Genomic DNA, 8,974 nt, shown 5'->3' with positions numbered 1-8,974 from the left:
TTGTGTCAACAGAGCTTGTGGATGTAATTTGGGTGGTGAGGAAATGCTAGAGTGGAGAAACAGAAACTGTTCTGGACATCGTTTGTGGAACTGTAACTTTATACAATCCATTTGGAAAACAATTTGACAATTACCTATGAAGTATGATGTGCATTCTCTTCAACACTGTTTCCACTTCTGGAATACACCCTAAATACACCCTAAACAAACTTGCATGCATATATAAGATTATGTAGACAAAAGTCCTCAGTGCTAATGAGTTTTTGGTAACGGGTAATCGTTTGTAAGTGGGAGAGGGGGAGGAAACAAATGTTTTGCAACAGGAAAATGGGCAAATTGTGGCATTTTTGTAAAATATGATACCACAGAGCAGTGATGTGTTACATGCAGTGGTGGGACTAACATGGCAGCGTGGATTAATCTCACAAGCATAACATGAAGCGGGGAAAAGGCAAGTCTCAAAAGAATACCCATGTAGTGTATAATGTATTTTTTTAAAAGATATTTATTTAAGGGGCGCCTGGGTGGCTCGGTTGTTAAGTGCCTGCCTTCAGCTCAGGTCATGATCCCAGGGTCCTGGGATCAAGCCTCATGTCAGGCTCCCTGATCAGTGGGAAGCCTGCTTCTCCCTCTCCCACTCCCCCTACTTGTGTTCTCTCTCTCCTGTCTCTCTCTCTTTCTGTGTCAAATAAACAAATAAATAAAATTTTAAGAAACAAAAGGATATTTATTTGAGAGAGAGAGAGAAGAGAATGAAAGAGGGAGGATCAGAGGGAGAAGCAGACTCCCCACTGAGTAGGGAGCCCAACACAGGACTTGATCCTGGGACTCCAGGATCGTGATCTGAGCTGAAGGCAGTTGCTCAACCAACTGAGCCACCCAGGTGCCCAAATGTAGTATGAAATGTTTAATGATATTTACAACTTGTCTTTTTTTTAAGATTTTATTTATTTATTTGACAGAGAGACACTGAGAGAGGAACACAAGCAGGGGGAGTGGGAGAGGGAGGAGCAGGTTCCCTGCTGATCAGGGAGCCCAATATGGGGCTCGATCCCAGGACCCCGGTATCATGACCTGAGCTGAAGGCAGATGCTTAAGGACTGAGCCACCCAGGCAGCCCACAGCTTAACTATTATTTAAAGTTAAATATGATATAGTAAAAGAAATGCATGAGATTGCTAAAATGCTAAATTCAAGCCAGAAGTTACCTGGGCTGTGATCAGAGGGTGAGTAGAGAGTGATTCAGTCAAGGGGGTGTCTGTAGGGGCTCCATGGGTGCTCACTGTATGATTTTTCATATTTTTGATGTCTAAACTATTTCTTAATACCTTAAAAGCATGGTTTGGGACCTGTGAATTCTGAAGGGCTGAACACAGGCAAAGCTAAGTCACTCCCACAGGGAAACCTACAGACTCTGAAGCTCACACATGGAGCTCCCTTGGAAGACATCCAAAATGAGTCAGATTCCAAAACCCTGGGCACCCACCCCAGCAGGAGCAAGTCAGCAGACCCAACAGCAGGTGACTCTGTAGCTAAGAAACTCAGATAACAGCATATATGAAGGAGGAAGATACAGGAAGAGATACAGGAAGGAATTTAATCTATTGTGCACAAACAGGGTATTACAAAGAAAGAACAGGTGGATTTGAAAAGGAAACAAATGAGGGGGTGCCCGGCTGGCTCAGTTGGTAGAGCATGTGACTCTTGGTATGGAGTTGTAAGTTCGAGCCCCAAGTTGGGTGTAGAGATTACTTAAAAACAAAATCTTTACTTCGGCTTGATTCATGTTCTCAGGGTCTTGAGATCAAGACCTGCCTTGGGCACTGTGGAGGCTGCTTGAGGTTTTCTATTTCCCTCGCCTTCTGCCCCTCCCCGACCCTGCTCATTTGCTTTCTTGCTCTATCTCAAAAATTATTTTTAGTTAAATATATTTTTTAAAAGATTATTTATTTATTTATTTTAGAGAGAGAAAGAGCCAACTTGGGGGAGGGGCAGAGGGAGGGAATCTTTAAGCAGACTCCCCACTCTTCCACTGACGACCCACGAGATCATGACCCAAACAGAAACCAAGAATCAAATGCTTAACCATCTGAGACACTCGGGCACCCCCTGCCAAATTAAATCTTTAAAAACATTTTTTTAATTAAAAAGAGAACAAGCAGAACATCTCAAATTGAAATAAGTGAGTACATAAGCAATAACAGAACACATGAATAGAAAACCAGTGAGTGGAAGATGAAATCCGTAATGTGGAGCAGAGAAAACAAGTGAATAACTTTTTTTTTAAACAAGTGAATAATCTGGAAAGGAAGTAAAATGAAGGATGGTATGAGATGCTGCAGCCTTGGGCTTGTGTGGGTAGAGCTGCCTCACCTGGCCGGTCTGTTACAGTGCTGCCACCAGAACAGCTCTGCGGGGGCAGGGGGAATGCGGGCGGGCGGGGGTGGTGGTGGGCATGGGGCTTGGAGCGGCTCAGGATCATCTGTGAGCTATTGTATACTTTCCCATCCATTCACATCCTACTTTCCCATCATTCTCTTTTGATGTTGTTATTTCTCTCTCTCCTTTAAGATTTTATTTATTTGTGGAAGAGTGAGAGAGAGTGAGTGCACACACAAGAAGGGGGAGAGGCAGGCAGAGGGAGAAGCAGGCTCCCCGCTGAGCAAGGAGCCTGTGCCGGACTCGATTCCAGGACCCTGAGATCATGACCTGAACTGAAGGCAGTGGCTTAACCAACTGAGCTACTCAGACATCCCTGTTGTGTTATTTCTCAACAAGTAAGGAAACAGGTTATCCCTAACAAAGTATTTGCTGAGTTAAAAAAAAAGAAAAAAGATTTTATTTAATCATTTGGCAGAGAGAGACATAATCGAGAAAGGGAACATGAGCAGGGGGAGTGGGAGAGGGAGAAGCAGGCTTCCCACTGAGCAGGGAGCCCGATGGGGGGCTTGATGTGGGGCTTGACGCAGGGCTCCATCCCAGGATCCTGGAATCATGATCCAAGCAGAAAGCAGACGCGTAAGGACTGAGCCATCTGGGCTCCCCAAGTATCTGCTGACTCTTAAAATGTTAACTGTTATTGCTGGCAGTCAGGTGAACCTCAGGTGGCAGTGGGTCAATTCTAGGCTGACTATTGCCTGACAGTAAACCACTGAATTCTAAAGAATGTAGCAAAGATAGAGATGTCACCAATAATCCCCAGTTATCTGCTGACATCAGGTAATAAACTAGGGTGGAAGTGGGGGGTGGGGAGGGGTGTGAGCTGTCTCTAAAGAGCCTTGCAAGAGCAGGTGTCGCCTGCATCAGGACGCTTCGCATTTCCTGGTGGCATACGGAGAGTTGCTGTGCTCCACACGGGTTGTTTTCTTCTAAAGGAAGCCAGGCAACTATTATAAAAAACTAGTTTTTAAACTTTTTGTTATGAAACTTTTTTTAAATTTTATTTTATTTTTTAAAGATTTATTTATTTATTTATTTGACAGACAGAGATCACAGGTAGGCAGAGAGGCAGACAGAGAAAGAGAGGAGGAAGCAGGTTCCCCGCTGAGGAGAGAGCCTGATGTGGGGCTTGATCCCAGGACCCTAGGATCATGACCTGAGCTGAAGGCAGAGGCTTTAACCCACTGAGCCACCCAGGCGCCCCTGTTATGAAACGTTTTAAATTAAATTTAATTTTATTAAAGATTTTTTAATTTATTTTTTAAAGATTGTATTTATTTATTTGACAGGCAGAGATCACAAGTAGGCAGAGAGGCAGACAGAGCAAGAGGGAGGAGCAGGCTCTCCGCTGAGCAGGGAGCTGGATGCGAGGCTTGATCCCAGGGCGATCATGACCTGAACCAAAGACAGCCGCTCAACCGACTGAGCCACCCAGGTGCCTCTGAAACTTTTTTAAAAATAAGGTCTACACCCAACATGGGCCTCAAACTCATAATCAAGATCAAGAGTTGCCTGCTCTACTGACTGAGCTAGCCAGGTGACCATGAGGCTTTTAAAACAGTAGGAAGGGGGGCGCCTGGGTGGCTCAGTGTGTTAAGCCGCTGCCTTCGGCTCAGGTCATGATCTCAGGGTCCTGGGATCGAGTCCCACGTCGGGCTCTCTGCTCAGCAGGGAGCCTGCTTCCCTCTCTCGCTCTGCCCGCCTCTCTGTCTACTTGTGATGGCTCTCTGTCAAATAAATAAATAAAATCTAAAAAAACAAAACAAAACAAAAAACAGTAGGAAGGGACACCTGAGTGCCTCAGTCAGTTAAGTGCCTGACTCAAGGTTTTGGCTCAGGTCATGATCTCAGGGTCGTGACATTGAGCCCTCCACACCCAGTGCGGAGACTGCTTATGATTCTCTCTCCCTCTCTCTAGCCCCTTCCCCCCCAAAAACCGGTAGAAAGAATAGTATAAAGAACACCTGTATACCCACATCTAAATCCAACAATTGTCAGCATTTTTCCATATTTAAAAGTATATCAGTGGAGCACCTGGGTGGCTGAGTTGGTTAAGTGTTTGCTTTTGTCCTTGGGGGCTCAGGTCTTGGTCCCAGGCTCCTGGGAGGCAAGACCCACGTGGAGCTCCTGGTTCAGCAGGGAGCCTGCTTCCCCCACTCCCCCCTGCTCTCGCTCTTTCTCTCTCAAATAAATAAAATATTTTCTTAAAAAGTCTAAAAATAAAAATATATCAAATATATATTCAATTAGGGGCGCCTGGCTGCCTCTGTCAGCAGAGCATGGGACTCTTGATCTCAGGGTCACTGAGTTCAAGACCCAGGTTGGGCCTAAAGCTTGCTTTAAAAAAAATAATAAAAGAAAATTTAAAAAAATATGTAAAATTCTATACATGTACGTGTATGCATATGCACACATTTGGCAGGCTCATTTCAAAGTGAATCATCATGACATTTTATCTCTGAATACTTCAGCGTGCATAAGTATGCCCAGTGTAAGGACATTTACCTACATATCCACTATACTATTATCATACCCAAGAAAAATGACCAAAATTCCTAATTTTACTCATACTTAATTGATATTCAGATTTTTCCAGCATTCTCAAAATGTTTCTCATGGAAGGTTTTGTTGTTTTTTTGTTTTTTTTTTTAATAATTTTTAAATTATTTTTTAAAAGATTTTATTTATTTATTTGACAGAGAGAGCTCACAAGTAGACAGAGAGGCAGGCAGAGAGAGAGAGGAGGGAAGCAGTCTCCCCGCTGAGCAGAGAGTCCAATGTGGGGCTCGATCCCAGGACCCTGGGATCATGACCTGAGCCGAAAGCAGAGGCTCCAACCCACTGAGCCACCCAGGCGCCCAATTTTTAAATTTTTTAATAAACATATAATGTATTATTAGCCCCAGGGGTACAGGTCTGTGAATCGTCAGGTTTACACACTTCACAGCACTCCCCAATGTCCATAACTCCACCACTCTCTCCCTACCCCCTTCCCCCCAGCAACCCTCAGTTTGTTTTGTGAGATTAAGAGTCTCTTATGGTTTGTCTCCCTCCCGATCCCATCTTCTTTCATTTATTCTTTTCCTACCCCCCAAACCCCCCACATTGCATCTCCACTTCCTCATATCAGGGAGATCATATGATAGTTGTCTTTCTCTGATTGACTTATTTCGCTAAGCATAATACCCTCTAGTTCCAACCACGTCGTTGCAAATGGCAAGATTTCATTTCTTTTGATGGCTGCATAGTATTCCATTGTATATATACACCACATCTTTATCCATTCATCTGTTGATGGACATCTAGGTTCTTTCCATAGTTTGGCTATTGTGGACATTGCTGCTATAAACATTCGGGTGCACGTGCCCCTTCGGATCACTACGTTTGTATCTTTAGGGTAAATACCCAGTAGTGCAATTGCTGGGTCGTAGGGTAGCTCTATTTTCAACTTTTTGAGGATCCTCCATGCTGTTTTCCAGAGTGATTGCACCAGTTTGCTGTTTTTTTAATTTAAATAGGCTCCACACTTAGTATGGACTCCAACACAGGGCCTGAACTCTGAGATCAAGATGGGAGCAGAGAACAAGGGTCAGACACTTAACTGACTGAGCCCCCCAAGCACCCTGGCAGTTATCATTTCTTAAAGAGCCAGTACCCAACCAAGGATCAAGCGCTTTATTTTATGTTACATCTTATTACTCTTTTGATTTCAGAATGACCCCTTCTTTTCTCCTTTCTGGGACATTGATCTTTTAGCCAGTCATCATGTAGAATGTTCCGTGTATTGGCTTTGTCTACTTGTGCCATTTTGGTGTTTTGAACTTGTTCCTCAATCTTCTCTGCATTTTCTTTAAACTTAAAGTTGCCCCTGAAGGCCTATGTAGATTCTGGTTAGCCTGGGCAAGCATATTTCATGTCTGACACTATGCATTACTTTCTCGTGGGCTCTGATCAAAGTACTACATGCTTGGGGGGGATTACAGCAACAGATATTTATTTTATTTGTTTTTATTTCCCATTTTTAAAAAGATTTTATTTATTCATTTGAGAGACAGAGAGAGCAGGGGCAGGGTGGGGAGGGGGAGGAGCAGAGGGAGAAGGAGAAGCAGGCTCCCTGCTGAGCAGGGAACTCTATGTGGGGCTCCACCCCAGGACCTGGAGATCATGACCCCAGCCGAAGGCAGACGTTTAACCAACTGAGCCACCCAGGAGCCCCAGCAACAGGTATTTATTCCGTCACAGTTCTGGAGCCCAGAAACTGTCTAAAAGTTTCCCTAGGCCAAAGTGAAGGGGTCCACAGGGCCTTGTCCCCTCCAGAGACCCTAGGGGAGAATCCATTCCTTGTCTCCTCCAGCTTCTTGTAGTTGTTGGCAGTCGTGACTAGTGGTCACATCAGTCCAGTCTGCCCCTGAGGCACATGGCCTTCCCTTCACTATGTGTGTGCTGAATCCTCTACTTCCCAAAACAACTGTATAAATGATTGCATTTGGGGTCCGCAGGATAAGCCAGGATAATCTTCCATCTCAAAATCCTTGACTGAATCACACCACAGATTCTCTTTTCCCTTGTGAAAGGTAGCAATCACAGGTTCCAGGGACTAGCATGTGGGTATCTTTCAGGCAATCATTTCAGTTTACCACATGCTGTGTGCTTCAAAGGGCCTTAGATCAGAGGGATCATCATATCTCCTTGTCCCATTCTTCTTCTTCTTCTTTTTTTTAAGTAGGCTCCATAACCAATGTGGGGATTGAACTCACAACCCTGAGATCAAGAGTCGCATGCTCCACAGACTGAGCCAGCCAGGCACCCCCTACTTGTCCCATTCTTTTCTTTTTTTTTAGAAGATTTTATTTATTTATTTGTCAGGGAGAGAGCGAGCGAGAGTGAGCACAATGCAGGGGGAGCAGCAGACAGAGGGAGAGGCAGGTTCCCCGCCAAGCAAGGACCTTAATTTGGGACTTGATCAAGGGATCCTGGGATCATGACCCGAGCTGAAGGCAGATGCTTAACCAACTGAGCCACTGGTGGAGGGTGGGGGTGTCTTTTTTTTTTTTTTTTTAAGATTTTATTTACTTATTTGTCAGAGACTGAGAGAGAGAGATCTTGATCTCAGCTTGATCACCCAGTTAAAAGTGGTGGCCCCTAGATCTCTTCATTGTCAAGGTACTTTCCCTGCTTGTGGTTGACAAGTTTTGGCACCTTGTGAATGCATATTCTGTGCCCCATCAACCTTTAACCTGATGGTTTTAGCATCCATTTCTGATCTTTGTCCTGTGTAGAGGAGGAAAGTGTTCCCTGACCTTCATAGGCCCCTGGCTGCGTTTGAACACTAAGGCAAATACACAGAAAAGCAGCATACAAATTTATTTAATATAAGTTTCCCATGACACTGGAGCCTTTATATGGAAACAAGGACCCAAGGACACGGTGAAACCTATTTGCTTTTCTCGTGGGTTGAACAAAGAGTGGCAGTTGTGTGGCAAAGCAACTCAACCGCAGGGAGGTGACAGGAAATCGGAATTGTTTTAACACGGTCTGTTTGTGTAACTTTCGCTCAGTATCAGCCTCTCATCCTTGATAATGAGAATGTTTTCCTTCCTCTGGCTACAGAGAGGGCACTTTCACGGGGGAGCTTTATTTCCTGCTTTCAGGAAGAAAAAGGAAGGACAGGGGGCCCTCTGCACCTGCTGTTTCTCCAGTGCCTTTAACTCAAAATAGTCAGTATGCCAACACCCCATGTTTGGGACTCCTTCACCTGAGTTAGTTCATTCAGGTTTGCAAAATGATGATTTTCTAATTGATTATTCTTCCTCCACTTATGAGATGATATCCTGCTGTAAAAGAAGTCATAAATAAGTCATTTCATCAACTGGTATTTTGTCTAACCTGAATGACTTGTTTCCACTGCAAAGGCAGGATAAATGATGCGCTTTTTTCTCTTTATTTACAGTATTGTGTGTGTACGGAGCTGGTATAAAAGTCTCCAACAGTGGCAAATGAGTTCCCTCTCTTCTTTGTAGACAAGAGTCTGGGAAACTTCCCTGTGGTCCCTTTGACCTTATCAAATGCCTTGCTAACACCCAGACACACTGAGACACTGGTCTTCCTCTGATCTCTGTTTTTAAAACTGTGGCTGAGGAAATACCCATGGCGTGGCATGGATGTGATTTCTGGTTCCAATCCCACAGGAGTGTGAACTTCTGTTGGGAGTTTTCCAGAGAGATTTCTCTGACCTGGATCCAGAACAAAGCCAGAGGCTAGTTCATCCCCTGAAGATGTGGCCTTTTGATACTTTGTTTACAAAAAGAGGCAGCCAGCTTGTGAGTTGTAGTTGGCCAATTTGATTTTTTAGAAATATTGCAGTCAAACATTATTTATCTTGTTGAGTTTTTTGGTGTTCTCTTAAATTACGCATCCAGGAGTGCCTGAGTGGCTCAGGGGCGTGTCTCCTTTTGGCTCAGGTGATGATTCCAGGATCCTGGGATGGAGCCCTAAGCCCCACTTTGGGCTCCCTGCTCAGCGGGGAGCCTGCTTC

The sequence above is a fragment of the Martes martes genome (genome assembly GCF_963455335.1).
Source record: "Martes martes genome assembly, chromosome: 6".
NCBI lineage: Eukaryota > Metazoa > Chordata > Mammalia > Carnivora > Mustelidae > Martes > Martes martes.
Note: the sequence above shows the minus strand (reverse complement) of the source record.